The sequence below is a fragment of the Lolium perenne genome, chromosome 6 (genome assembly GCF_019359855.2).
Source record: "Lolium perenne isolate Kyuss_39 chromosome 6, Kyuss_2.0, whole genome shotgun sequence".
In the NCBI taxonomy this organism is placed as follows: domain Eukaryota; kingdom Viridiplantae; phylum Streptophyta; class Magnoliopsida; order Poales; family Poaceae; genus Lolium; species Lolium perenne.
The window spans coordinates 80,090,521-80,105,412 of NC_067249.2; positions in this window are offsets into that span (position 1 = coordinate 80,090,521).

The window sequence follows — 14,892 nt, forward strand, 5'->3', positions numbered from 1 at the left end:
TCTTCTTCTTCTTCTCTTCCTTCTCCTCGTTCCCTTCTTTAGGAGGAAGAGGCTTGAAGGGTGGCTTGTCCGCATAACCTGATTTACTTTCAGAAACAATAGAATAAACTTGGGAGGATCCCTCCTTTTCATTAATTAGTTGAAAACACACAGCGGACCTATCATATTTTGGCAAGGTGTCATCTTCTAAAATATTTTGTATGTAAGTATTTGTATGGCTATTATCAATGCAATAAGAAAAACACCCATGCAGGACATCATCAATATCAAGATCACTCATATGTAACAAAGAGATTTTTCTCGACAGTTCTTCACACCCCAAAAATAAAGTAAGTTCATCATGCTGATTAGGAGTAATTTCACCATCACAATACAAATTTGCAGCACTCATTGGGTTCAAATTGTCATTGGAGGAGCATTGAAAATTAAAATGACCCACTTCATGGCAAACTTCACAAATAAAAGGATAGAGGGCACAAACTTTTTTACCAAGATCATCTAGAGCCCTAAGCCACTTTCTAGTTTTTTCATTAGCATGATGGATACAATATTCATCTTTGATTTGATTAATTCCACAAGGTCTATGTATTCCACAAAAATTAACATGCTTATAGGAAATAGCATTCTTAGGAGTTTGAGCATGCTTATTGCAATAATTAACAACAATTTCATTCTTCATGCAAGCCTCTTTAAAAGGTTCATGATACTTATCAAAATTCTTTTTAGGCAATTCAAAATGAGAAGCAAAGGCTTTATAAAGATTTGCAGCAACTTGAGAGTCAAGACCATAAGTAGCACTCATATGTCGAAATTTATCGGTATCCATAAAAGCTTCATTGCATTCATAATCATAATTTATACCTGACTCTTTACCTTCATTGTTCTCCCATCCTTCAGCGTTCTCCTTAATCCGATCAAGAAGATCCCACCTAGCTTCAACCTCCTTGCTTGTGAAAGATCCCTCCGAACACGCGTCCAGATAGTCCTTGTGTTGTCCTGAAAGCCTCGCATAAAAATTGTTAACAATAACATTACGGGGGAGCTCATGAATGGGACATTTGAGCATTAGTGACTTCAGTCTCCCCCACGCTTGAGAAATACTCTCTCCATCACGAGGATAAAAGTTATAAATATAATTCCTATCAATATGCACTTCATGAGGAGGATAAAATTTAGAATAAAAGGGAGATGCAATTTCCTCCCAACCAAGAGAATGTCTATTCTCCAACAATTTATACCAATGCGCCGCTTTGCAGGGCAATGAAAGCAGAGAATAGCTTCTTCCTCACTTCATCCATAGAGATACCTGCACACTTGAATAACCCGCATAATTCGTGCAAAAACAGTAAATGATCTCTAGGATGGACAGTTCCATCCCCTTTATAGTGGTTGTCCATAACACGTTCAATAATTTTCATGGGTATCTTGAAAGAAGTACTTGCAGTAGGTGGATTTAAAATATCAGAAGCATCGTTAGAGTTATCGCATATGGGAGATAAAGCATTATCAGAACAAATTTTCTCCCCTAAAGATGGGAAGCCAAAAAGATCACAGAAACTAGCTTCCCCAAGCTTAGATTTATTCATAGCATTAGCAGTGATTGCGTTCATACCAATAATATTGCTACTAGCATGCAAATGAGGTTCCATAGGTTCTTTAATTTTCGCATCACACAATTCATGTCTTAGCTTAGGAAATAAATTAAGAAGCTCATAGTTATATTCCATTATGCCTAACTAGTGTAAAACAAGAAACAAAAAGTTGCAATTGCAGGATCTAAAGGAAATAGCTTCGAGCACAAACACAATGGCGCCAGAAAAGTACTGTTACCTGGAACCGAAGTATGAGTGCCTTTTACCTTTCCTCCCCGGCAACGGCGCCAGAAAAGTGCTTGATGTCTACGGGAGCTTCTATTCTTGTAGACTGTGTTGGGCCTCCAAGAGCAGAGGTTTGTAGAACAGCAGCAAGTTTCCCTTAAGTGGATCACCCAAGGTTTATCGATCTCAGGGAGGAAGAGGTCAAAGATATCCCTCTCAAGCAACCCTGCAACCACAAAGCAAGACGTCTCTTGTGTCCCCAACACACCTAATACAATAGGTGCACTAGTTCGGCGAAGAGATAGTGAGATACAAGTAATATGGATGAGTGTGAGTGGTAATAGCAATCTGAATAAAATATGACAGCGAGTAAACATTCAACAAAACAGTAAACAAACGGAGATTCGATACTTGGAAGAAAGGCCCAGGGATCCTGCTTTCACTAGTGGACACTCTCAACAATGATCACATAATAGGACTACTCTACACCCTCTTGTTGGATGATGAACACCACTAGCTGTGTAGGGCTACAAGAGCACCTCAATGCCGGAGTTAACAAGCTCCACAACATTCGATATTCATATTTAAATAACCTTAGAGTGTAAGATAGATCAACACAATTACACCGAGAACTAACATAGCATGCACACTGTCACCATCACACTATGAAGGAGGCATAGATCATATCAATACTAACATAGCAATAGTTAACTTCATAATCTACAAGAGATCACAATCATACCCCACGCCGAGTACTACACGATGCACACACTGTCACAATTACACCGCGCAGGAGGAATAGAGTACTTTAATAACATCACTAGAGTAGCACATAGATGACATTCAACTAGATCACATAAAGAGAGAGATGAACCACATAGCTACAGCGGAGCCCTCAGCCCCGGGGGTGAATTACTCCCTCCTCATCATGGAGGCAGCGATGGCGGTGAAGATGGCGGTGGAGATGGCTCCGGGGGCAATTCCCCGTCCCGGCAGGGTGCCGGAACAGAGAGTTCTGTCCCCCGAATTGGACTTTCGCGATGGCGGCGGCTCTGGATGGTTTTCTCTGTTTTCGAGCCCAGTCGACGTTTTTAGGTCGGGGACGAATATATAGGCGGAGAGTCGGAGTCGGAGGGGCCACGGGGTGCCTAGATGATAGGGGGCGCGCCCTTGAGGCCGCGCCGCAGTGGGGTGGGGCCCCCACAGCACCCTACGACTTTTCTCGGTGCTCGGAAGCTTCTGAAATTATAAGATCTCGGAGTTGATTTCGTCCGATTCGAAAATATTTCCTTACTAGGATTTACGAAACCAAAAACAGCAGAAAAACAAGCGGCCTTTCGGCATCTCGTCAATAGGTTAGTTCCGGAAAACGCATAAAAATGATATAAAGTGTGAACAAAACATGTTGGTATTGTCATAAAACAAGCATGGAACATCAGAAATTATAGATACGTTGGAGACGTATCAAGGGTCAGGAGAGGGGCTGCCGAGGGACACACGCAATCTTATCAATTTTAGCCACCGCAAGTCCAGAGCAAGGTCCCCATAGAACTTAGCCTCTCGACGAGATCACAACCGAAACCTTCGGCACCCCATTGTAACCCAATATTCTCATAATCAAGATCAGACAGGCAGGACGTAAGGGTTTTACCTCATCGAGGGCCCCGAACCTGGATAAATCGCTTTCCCAGCTTGTTTGATAACCGATGTCTCGTGTCAGCCTACAGGATTCCATCTACCCTAAGCCCCATACGGAGGGCATTGCCAAGGAGTACCCTCGACATCACGTTTGGAGAGGTGGGGATCCCACGAAAGATTTCCCAACGCCACGAAGGCTCACCTTCTTCTCCGATCCTATCTCACGAAGAAATAACCCATTTCCTTATGGTTAGCTTTTTCTCCAAAGACTATCGACACAAGCATGTAAGACATCTTTAGTGCTAGATGTGTTTAAGTCCAAAGAGAAAACATGGTAATGGAATAGAGATGAAGAATCATCACTATTGAGCACAATATCAACATTACCTCACCACTCACTGTATCATTACCTTGTGTCTTGGCACACGTTGGTGAAGTGGATGAGGATGATAATACATCACGACCGAAAGTGGGAGCAACTTGGAGCTCTTCATGATATGAAGGGGAAGAGAGCTCCTCGGAGACACCACCGACAATCTGAGAAATGGATCCACCAAAATTTTCCTTAAGCTTGATCCACATCTCATGAGATGACTTTCGCTTTATAAATAACAAGAACCTACGAAAATATGGTCTCAAGGAGGATAAAAGCTCATTAGATACGTGAGCTTCAAGATGTAAATTTTTCTCACCCTCTGAAGATAGATTTTGAGGATCCATCGGAGGAGAAAAACCTACATCTAGAAATCGCTCTATATTTGAACACAAGATCCAAAGATTACAAAGTTAGCGATTTCTCCATAAAAGATAATATTGTAGGATAACGTAGCATAGAAAACAAAAAAATTCCTACCGCGAACACGAAATCCAAGCCAAGATGCAATCTAGAAGACGGTAGCAACGAGGGGATTGTCGAGTCTCACCCTTGAAGAGATTCCAAAGCCTACAAGATGAGGCTCTTGTTGCTGCGGTAGACGTTCACCTGCCGCTTGCAAAAGCGCGTAGAAGATCTTGATCACGGCGCCACGAACGGGCAGCACCTCCGTACTCGGTCACACGTTCGGTTGTTGATGAAGACGACGTCCACCTCCCCGTTCCAGCGGGCAGCGGAAGTAGTAGCTCCTCTTGAATCCGACAGCACGACGGCGTGGTGTCGGTGGCGGTGGAGAATCCCGGTGGAGCTTCGCTAAGCGTGCGGGGAAGAAGGAGGAGTGGGGCGGCTAGGGTTTGGGGAGAGGGGGGCGCCGGCCATCTAGGGGTGCGGCCACCTTGTGGTCTTTGGGTGGCCGGCCCCCTCCCCTTGGCCCCTCATTATATAGGTGGAAGCCCCAAGTGTTGGACTACAAGTCTCCGAATAAGACCCGAACCCAAAACCTTCCATGTGATAGGGAAACCTACCCAAGGTGGGAATCCCACTTGGGGTGGGATTCCCCCCTTCCATGTGGGGGGGGGGGGGTGGCCGGTCCCCATAGGGGAGTCCACTTGGGACTCCTCCCCCTTAGGGTTGGCCGGCCATGGGAGGTGGAGTCCCTCCGGGACTCCACCTTCCTTAGTGGTTTCTTCCGGACTTTTCTAGAACCTTCCATAGAACCTTCCGGATCATTTTAAATCACATAAAATGACTTCCTATATATGAATATTATTCTCCGGACCATTCCGGAACTCCTCGTGATGTCCGGGATCTCATCCGGGACTTCGAACAAATATTCGAACTCCATTCCATATTCAAGTTCTACCATTTCAACATCCAACTTTAAGTGTGTCACCCTACGGTTCGCGAACTATGCGGACATGGTTAAGTACTCACTCCGACCAATAACCAATAGCGGGATCTGGATATCCATAATGGCTCCCACATATTCAACGATGACTTAGTGATCGAATGAACCATTCACATACGATACCAATTCCCTTTGTCACGCGATATTTTACTTGTCCGAGGTTTGATCATCGGTATCACTCTATACCTTGTTCAACCTCGTCTCCTGACAAGTACTCTTTACTAAATCGTGGTATGTGGTCTCTTATGAACTTATTCATATGCTTGCAAGAGATTAGATGACATTCCACCGAGAGGGCCCAGAGTATATCTATCCGTCATCGGGATGGACAAATCCCACTGTTGATCCATATGCCTCAACTCATACTTTCCGGATACTTAATCCCACCTTTATAACCACCCATTTACGCAGTGGCGTTTGATGTAATCAAAGTACCTTTCCGGCATAAGTGATTTACATGATCTCATGGTCATAAGGACTAGGTAACTATGTATCGAAAGCTTATAGCAAATAACTTAATGACGTGATCTTATGCTACGCTTAATTGGGTGTGTCCATTACATCATTCATATAATGATATAACCTTGTCATTAATAACATCCAATGTTCATGATTATGAAACTAATCATCTATTAATCAACAAGCTAGTTAAGAGGCTTACTAGGGACTCATTTGTTTGTTTACATAACACACATGTATCAATGTTTCGGTTAATACAATTATAGCATGGTATATAAACATTTATCATAAACATAAAGATATATAATAACCACTTTTATTATTGCCTCTTGGGCATATCTCCAACAGTCTCCCACTTGCACTAGAGTCAATAATCTAGATTACATTGTAAGGTACCTAACACCCATGGCATTCTGGTGTTGGTCATGCTTTGCCCTAGGGAGAGCTTTAGTCAACGGATCTGCTACATTCAGATCAGTGTGTACTTTGCAAATCTTTAATTCTCCATCTTCGATGTACTCGCGAATCGAATGATAACGCAGCTTGATATGCTTCAGCCTCTTGTGTGACCTTGGTTCTTGTGCATTGGCGATGGCACCCATGTTGTCATAGTAGATGACTAGTGGGTCCAATGCACTAGGAACCACACCGAGGTCTACAATGAACCTCTTCATCCATACCGCTTCTGATGAAGCCTCTGAAGCCGCTATGTTCTCCGATTGTGTTGAGGATTTCGCCACCGTGCACTGCTTCGAGCTTGCCCAGCTTACTGCAGCACCATTCAATATAAACACGTACCAAGACTGTGACTTAGAGTCATCAGGATCAGTGTTCCAACTTGCATCGGTGTAACTTGTTACAACGAGCTCTTGGTCACCTCCATAACAAAGAAACATATCCTTAGTTCTTTTCAAGTACTTCAGGATATTCTTGACCGCTGTCCAGTGTTCCATTCTTGGATCACTTTGATATCTGCTAGTCAAACTAACAGCATGTGCTATATCCGGTCTTGTACATAGCATGGCATACATGATAGAGCCTACTGCCGAGGCATAGGGGATTTGACTCATCCTTTCTCTTTCTTCTGCCGTAGCCGGACCTTGAGTCTTACTCAAGACCTTGCCTGGTAACATAGGTAAGAATCCTTTCTTACTTTTGTCCATTCTAAACTTATTTAGAATCTTGTCCAGGTATGTACTCTGTGATAGCCCTATTAGACGTCTTGATCTATCTCTATAAATCTTGATGCCTAATATATACGATGCTTCACCAAGGTCTTTCATTGAAAAACTATTATTCAAATAGCCCTTTACTGCTTTGCTTAATAGTTCTATATCATTCCCAATCAATAATATGTCATCTACATATAATATCAGGAATGCTACAGAGCTCCCACTCACTTTCTTGTAAATACAGGCCTCTCCATGACACTGTATAAACCCGAAATCTTTGATCACCTTATCAAAGTGTCGGTTCCAACTTCTCGATGCTTGCTTCAGTCCATAGATTGAACGCTGAAGCTTGCATACTTTGTCAGCATTTTTTGGATCGACAAAACCTTTGGGTTGTACCATATACAACTCTTCCTCAATGTCTCCATTAGGGAACGCCATTTTGACATCCATCTGCCAAATCTCATAATCGAAAAATGCAGCTATTGCTAACAAAATCCTCACAGATTTTAGCTTCGCTACAGGTGAGAAAGTCTCATCGTAGTCAACACCTTGAATTTGTCGGAAACCTTTTGCGACAAGTCGAGCTTTATAGACAGTAATATTACCATCAGCATCTGTTTTTCTCTTGAAGATCCATTTATTCTCGACAGCCTTGCGGCTATCAGGTAAGTCTACCAAAGTCCATACTTTGTTATCATACATGGATCCCATTTCGGATTTCATGGCTTCTTGCCATTTGTTGGAATCTGGGCTCATCATCGCTTCTTCATACGTCGCAGGGTCTTCATCATTGTTATCCACAATCATGACATTTAGACAAGGATCATACCAATCAGGAGTGGCATGTTCCCTTGTCGATCTGCGAGGTTCAGTAGTTGTCTCATTTGAAATTTCATGATCATTATCATTAGCTTCCTCTGTTGCCGGTGTAGGCGGCACAGGAACATCTTCCGGTACTGCGCTACTCTGATCAACGAGCAGAGATTCTTCAATCTCATCGAGTTCTACTTTTCTTCCAGTCACTTCTTTAGTGAGAAATTCTTTCTCAAGAAAGGTTCCGTTCTTAGCAACAAAGATCTTGCCTTCGGATCTGTGATAGAAAGTGTACCCTATAGTTTCCTTAGGGTATCCTATGAAGACGCATTTCTCCGCTTTGGGTTCTAGCTTGTCCGGTTGTAACTTTTTTACATAGGCTTCGCAACCCCAAACTTTCAGAACGACGACTTAGGTTTCTTATTAAACCATAATTCATACGGTGTCGTTTCAACGGATTTTGATGGTGCTCTATTTAAAGTGAATGCGGCTGTCTCTAATGCATAACTCCAAAAAGATAACGGCAAATCAGTAAGAGACATCATAGAACGAACCATATCTAAGAGAGTTCAATTACGACGTTCGGACACACCGTTTCGTTGTGGTGTTCCCGGCGGTGTCAATTGTGAAAGTATTCCACATTTCTTTAAATGCATGCCAAACTCATAACTCAGATATTCACCTCCGCGATCAGATCGTAGAAATTTAATCTTCTTGTTACGTTGATTTTCTACTTCACTTTGGAATTCCTTAAACTTCTCGAAAGTTTCGGATTTATGTTTCATGAAATAGATATACCCATATCTACTCAGATCATCTGTGAAGGTTAGAACATAACGATAACCACCGCGCGATGCTACACTCATTGGTCCACACACATCGGTATGTATGATTTCCAATAAGTCAGTAGCTCGCTCCATAATACCAGAGAATGGAGTCTTAGTCATTTTTCCCATTAGACATGCTTCGCATCTATCAAGTGACTCAAAGTCAAGTGATTCAAGTAATCCATCGGTATGGAGTTTCTTCATGCGTTTCACTCCAATATGACCAAGACGATAGTGCCACATATAAGTAGTATTATCATTCAATTTAATTCGCTTAGCATCAATGTTATGTATATGTGTATCACTACTATCGAGATCTAACAGAAATAAGCCATTCTTTTCAGGTGCTCGACCATAAAAGATATTATTCATAAAAATAGAACAACCATTATTCTCAGACTTGAATAAATAACCGTCTTGCATTAAACAAGATCAGATATAATGTTCATGCTCAACGCGGGTACAAAATAACAATTATTGAGGCTTAAAACTAATCCCGAAGGTAGATGTAGAGGAAGTGTGCCGACAGCGATCACATCGACTTTGGATCCATTTCCAACGCGCATGGTCACTTCATCCTTTAGTAGTCTTCGTTTATTCTTTAGTTCCTGTTTCGAGTTACAAATATGAGCAACCGAACCAGTATCAAATACCTAGGTACTAGTGCGAGAACCAGTAAGATAAACATCTATAACATGTATATCAGATATACCTTCTTTCTTCTTCTTGACAAGGCCGCTCTTCAGATCCGCCAAATACTTGGAGCAATTACGCTTCCAGTGTCCCTTCTCCTTGCGAATATGCTTTTCAGCATCAGGCTTAGGGCCAGTCTTAGGTTTCACAGGAGGCGTGGCAGCTTTCTTGCCACCCTTCTTGAATTTTCCTTTAGACTTGCCCTGTTTCTTGAAACTGGTGGTCTTGTTGACCATCAACACTTGGTGCTCTTTCTTGATCTCAATCTCAGCAGATTTTAGCATGGAGAAGAGTTCAGGTAACTCTTTGTTCATGTTCTGCATATTGTAGTTCATCACAAAGTTCTTGTAACTAGGTGGCAGTGATTGAAGGACACGATTAATCCCCAGTCGGTTAGAATCACTATTCCCAAGTTACTAAGTTTCTTCGCATGCCCGGTCATGGCGAGCATGTGCTCACTAACGGAGCTGCCTTCTTCCATCATGCAGCTGAAGAAGTGTTTCGATGCTTCATAGCATTCCACGGCCGCATGAGTCTCAAATATAGTTTTCAACTCATTGATTAACTCATGTGGATTGTGGTGCTCAAAATGTTTTTGAAGATCGGCTTCCAGACTGCATAAGATGGCACAATGAACTTGAGAGTACCGAGTTTTCCGAGTTGCGTAAACATTCTTTACTTCATCGGTTTCAGTTTCTGCAGGAGGGTCACCTAGCGGTGCATCAAGCACATATTGCAGATTTCCGCCATTGTGGAAGATCCTCACATGACGGAACCAGTCGGTGAAGTTGCTACCGTTGCTCTTAAGCTTTTCTTTCTATAGGAACTGGTTAAAATTGATTGAGGACGCCATATCTACAACATATTTGCAATAGTTTAGACTAATGTTTATGACAAATTGAGTTCAAATTTTAATTCAACATAATTAAAAACTAGGTGAACTCCCACTCAAAACAATATCCCTCGCATTGTCTTAGTGATCACACGAACCAAATCCACCACACCAAGTCCGATCATCACGAGACAAGATGTAACTTCAATGGCGAACACTCAAAGTGTTCATCATATCAATCATATGATTCATGCTCTACCTTTCGGTATCACGTGTTCCGAGACCATGTCTGTACATGCTAGGCTCGTCAAGGCCACCTTAGTATCCGCATGTGCAAAACTGTCTTGCACCCGTTGTATGCACTTGTTGAATCTATCACACCCGATCATCACGAGATGCTTCGAAACGACAAGTCTTGGCAACGGTGCTACTAAGGATGAACACTTTATTATCTTGATATTTTAGTGAGAGGGATCATCTTATAATGCTACCGTCGCGATCTAAGCAAAATAAGATGCATAAAAGGATTAACATCACATGCAGTTCATATGTGATATGATATGGCCCTTTTGTCTTTGCGCCTTTGATCTTCATCTTCAAAGCACGGACATGATCTCCATCATCAACGGGCATGATCTCCATCATCGTCGGCGAAGCACCAAGGTCAATGGCGCCGTCTTCATGATTGTCCTCCATGTAGCAACTATTACAACTACTTTGAAATACTACTCAACATGAAATTTAAAGACAACCATAAGGCTCCTGCCGGTTGCCACAATACAATAATGATCATCTCATACATAGTCATCATCACATTATGGCCATATCACATCACCAAACCTGCAAAAACAAGTTAGACGTTCTCTAATTTGGTTTGCATATTTTACGTGGTTTAGGGTTTCGAGTAAGATCCAATCTACCTACGAACATGAACCACAACGGTGATACTAGTGTTGTCAATAGAAGAGTAAATTGAATCTTCACTATAGTAGGAGAGACAGACACCCGCAAAGCCACTTATGCAATACAAGTTGCATGTCGAGCGTGGAGCAAATCTCATGAACGCGGTCATGTAAAGTTAGCCCGAGCCGCTTCATCCCACTATGCCACAAATATGCAAAGTACTCAAACTAAAGATAACAAAAGCATCAACGCCCACAAAACCATTGTGTTCTACTCGTGCAACCATCTATGCATAGACACGGCTCGATACCTTTGTAGGATAACGTAGCATAGAAAACAAAAATTTCCTACCGCGAACACGAAATCCAAGCCAAGATGCAATCTAGAAGACGGTAGCAACGAGGGGATTGTCGAGTCTCACCCTTGAAGAGATTCCAAAGCCTACAAGATGAGGCTCTTGTTGCTGCGGTAGACGTTCACTTGCCGCTTGCAAAAGCGCGTAGAAGATCTTGATCACGGCGCCACGAACGGGCAGCACCTCCGTACTCGGTCACACGTTCGGTTGTTGATGAAGACGACGTCCACCTCACAGTTCAAGCGGGAAGCTGAAGTAGTAGCTCCTCTTGAATCCGACAGCACGACGGCGTTGTGTCGGTGGCGGTGGAGAATCCGGCGGAGCTTCGCTAAGCGTGCGGGGAAGAAGGAGGAGTGGGGCGGCTAGGGTTTGGGGAGAGGGGGGCGCCGGCCATCTAGGGGTGCGGCCACCTTGTGGTCTTTGGGTGGCCGGCCCCCTCCCCTTGGCCCCTCATTATATAGGTGGAAGCCCCAAGTGTTGGACTACAAGTCTCCGAATAAGACCCGAACCCAAAACCTTCCATGTGATAGGGAAACCTACCCAAGGTGGGAATCCCACTTGGGGTGGGATTCCCCCCTTCCATGTGGGGGGGTGGCCGGCCCCCATAGGGGAGTCCACTTGGGACTCCTCCCCCTTAGGGTTGGCCGGCCATGGGAGGTGGAGTCCCTCCGGGACTCCACCTTCCTTAGTGGTTTCTTCCGGACTTTTCTAGAACCTTCTAGAACCTTCCATAGAACCTTAGGATCATTTTAAATCACATAAAATGACTTCCTATATATGAATCTTATTCTCCTGACCATTCCGGAACTCCTCGTGATGTCCGGGATCTCATCCGGGACTTCGAACAAATATTCGAACTCCATTCCATATTCAAGTTCTACCATTTCAACATCCAACTTTAAGTGTGTCACCCTACGGTTCGCGAACTATGCGGACATGGTTAAGTACTCACTCCGACCAATAACCAATAGCGGGATCTGGAGATTCATAATGGCTCCCACATATTCAACGATGACTTAGTGATCGAATGAACCATTCACATACGATACCAATTCCCTTTGTCACGCGATATTTTACTTGTCCGAGGTTTGATCATCGGTATCACTCTATACCTTGTTCAACCTCGTCTCCTGACAAGTACTCTTTACTCGTACCGTGGTATGTGGTCTCTTATGAACTTATTCATATGCTTGCAAGACATTAGATGACATTCCACCGAGAGGGCCCAGAGTATATCTATCCGTCATCGGGATGGACAAATCCCACTGTTGATCCATATGCCTCAACTCATACTTTCCGGATACTTAATCCCACCTTTATAACCACCCATTTACGCAGTGGCGTTTGATGTAATCAAAGTACCTTTTCGGCATAAGTGATTTACATGATCTCATGGTCATAAGGACTAGGTAACTATGTATCGAAAGCTTATAGCAAATAACTTAATGACGTGATCTTATGCTACGCTTAATTGGGTGTGTCCATTACATCATTCATATAATGATATAACCTTGTCATTAATAACATCCAATGTTCATGATTATGAAACTAATCATCTACTAATCAACAAGCTAGTTAAGAGGCTTACTAGGGACTCATTTGTTTGTTTACATAACACACATGTATCAATGTTTCGGTTAATACAATTATAGCATGGTATATAAACATTTATCATAAACATAAAGATATATAATAACCACTTTTATTATTGCCTCTTGGGCATATCTCCAACAAATATGTGCCATCAAAGATAACTGTGTAATTGTGCACTATATTACTAGCCGACATCTTTACTCTCAAGGCGGTGAAGCCTTAAACAAGGAGAGACCTTGCTCTGATACCAATTGAAAGGACGAGATGTCGCCTAGAGGGGGATAGGCGATATAAAAACTCTTACGGATTTTGCTTGTGAGAATGTGGAATTAAACTAATGTTTATTTTACAAGCACAAAACTTAAATATGCTAGGCTCAACTAAGTGCAACAACAACAACTAGAGCTAAGCAAGAGAGGCACAAGATATATATATATATATGAACAACAAGTGATAACAAGATATAATAGATACTTCAAGCTCGATGGCTATCACAAGAAAAGTAAACTTGGGTATAGAAATAACCGAGGCATGCAGAGGCGAAGATGTATTCCCGTGTTTCCTTCCTTTGCAAGAAGGTACTGATGGGGTTCGTTGCATAGAAAACAAAAAATTTCCTACCGCAAAGACGAATAAATCCAAGATCTAATCTATGGAAAAGCCAAGATCTAATCTATGAGATCTGAACAACGAGATGGAGATGAGACTAACCCTCGAAGATTCCAAAGCATACGAGATTAATCACGTTGTTGGTGTAGACGATCGTTCCGGTGCTGCAATCCGGCATCACTTCCGTACTCGGTCGCGCGTACGGTGTCGATGAAGCCCCTTCCTCTCCCCGTTCCAACGGGCAGCGGAGGTGTGGTAGATCTCCACGGAATCCCAGCAGCACGACGGCATGGTGGTGGTGGTGGAGAAGAATTGCTGCAGGGCTTCGCCTAAGCCTGCACAGCGTATGGAGGAGGAAGAGAGGGGGCGGCTAGGGTTGGAGGAGAGGTGTGTTGGCCGGCCACCCCCTCCCCTCTTTATATAGGGGGAGGGGTCGGCCTAGGGTTTCCCCCCTAGCCCCACCTCTTTCCTTGGCCGGCGCATGAAGGGGGGGAAGTCTTCCCCCCCAAGTCCTCCCTTTATCTCTTCGTTTAAACACTTTAATCTTGAGATAGATTCTATCTCTAAATTTAAACCATTTAAATTAGAGATAGATTCTATCTCTAGGGGTGGGCCGGCCTGGGCCCACATGTCATAGTGGGCAGGACCCACTATGCCATGTGGCGCCTATGTGGCCTCTCCCGGGGTGGGGGGCTCACTGGTGGCCCTCTAGAACCTTCTAGAAGCTCCGGTCAAAACACCGGACTTTTTCCCGAACCCCGGAAAATGACTTCCCTTATATGAATCTTATTCTCCGGACCATTCCGGACCTCCTCGTGATATCCTGGATCCTATCCGAGACTCCGAACAAAAATTTCGGACTCCATCTCATATTCCGAATCTACTTATGCGACATCGAACCTTAAGCGCGTCACCCTACGTTTCGCGAACTATGCAGACATGGTCGAGACTCCTCTCCGAGCAATAACCAATAGCGGGATCTGGAGATCCGTAATGGCTCCCACATATTCAACGATGACTTCAGTGATCGATTGAACCATTTACATACGATGTCGATTCCCTTTGTCACACAATATTCTACTTGTCCGAGGTTTGATCATCGGTATCTCCATACCTTGTTCAACCTCGTTACCAACAAGTACTCTTTACTCGTACCGCGGTATCTCATCTCTTATGATCCAATCATATGCTTGCAAGCTAATCAAACGACATTCCACCGAGAGGGCCCAGAGTATATCTATCCGTCATCAGGATGGACAAATCCCACTATTGATCCATATGCCTCAACTCACACTTTTCAAATACTTAATCCCATCTTTATAACCACCCATTTACGCAATGGCGTTTGATGTAATCAAAGTACCCTTCCGGTGTAAGGGATTTACATGATCTCATGG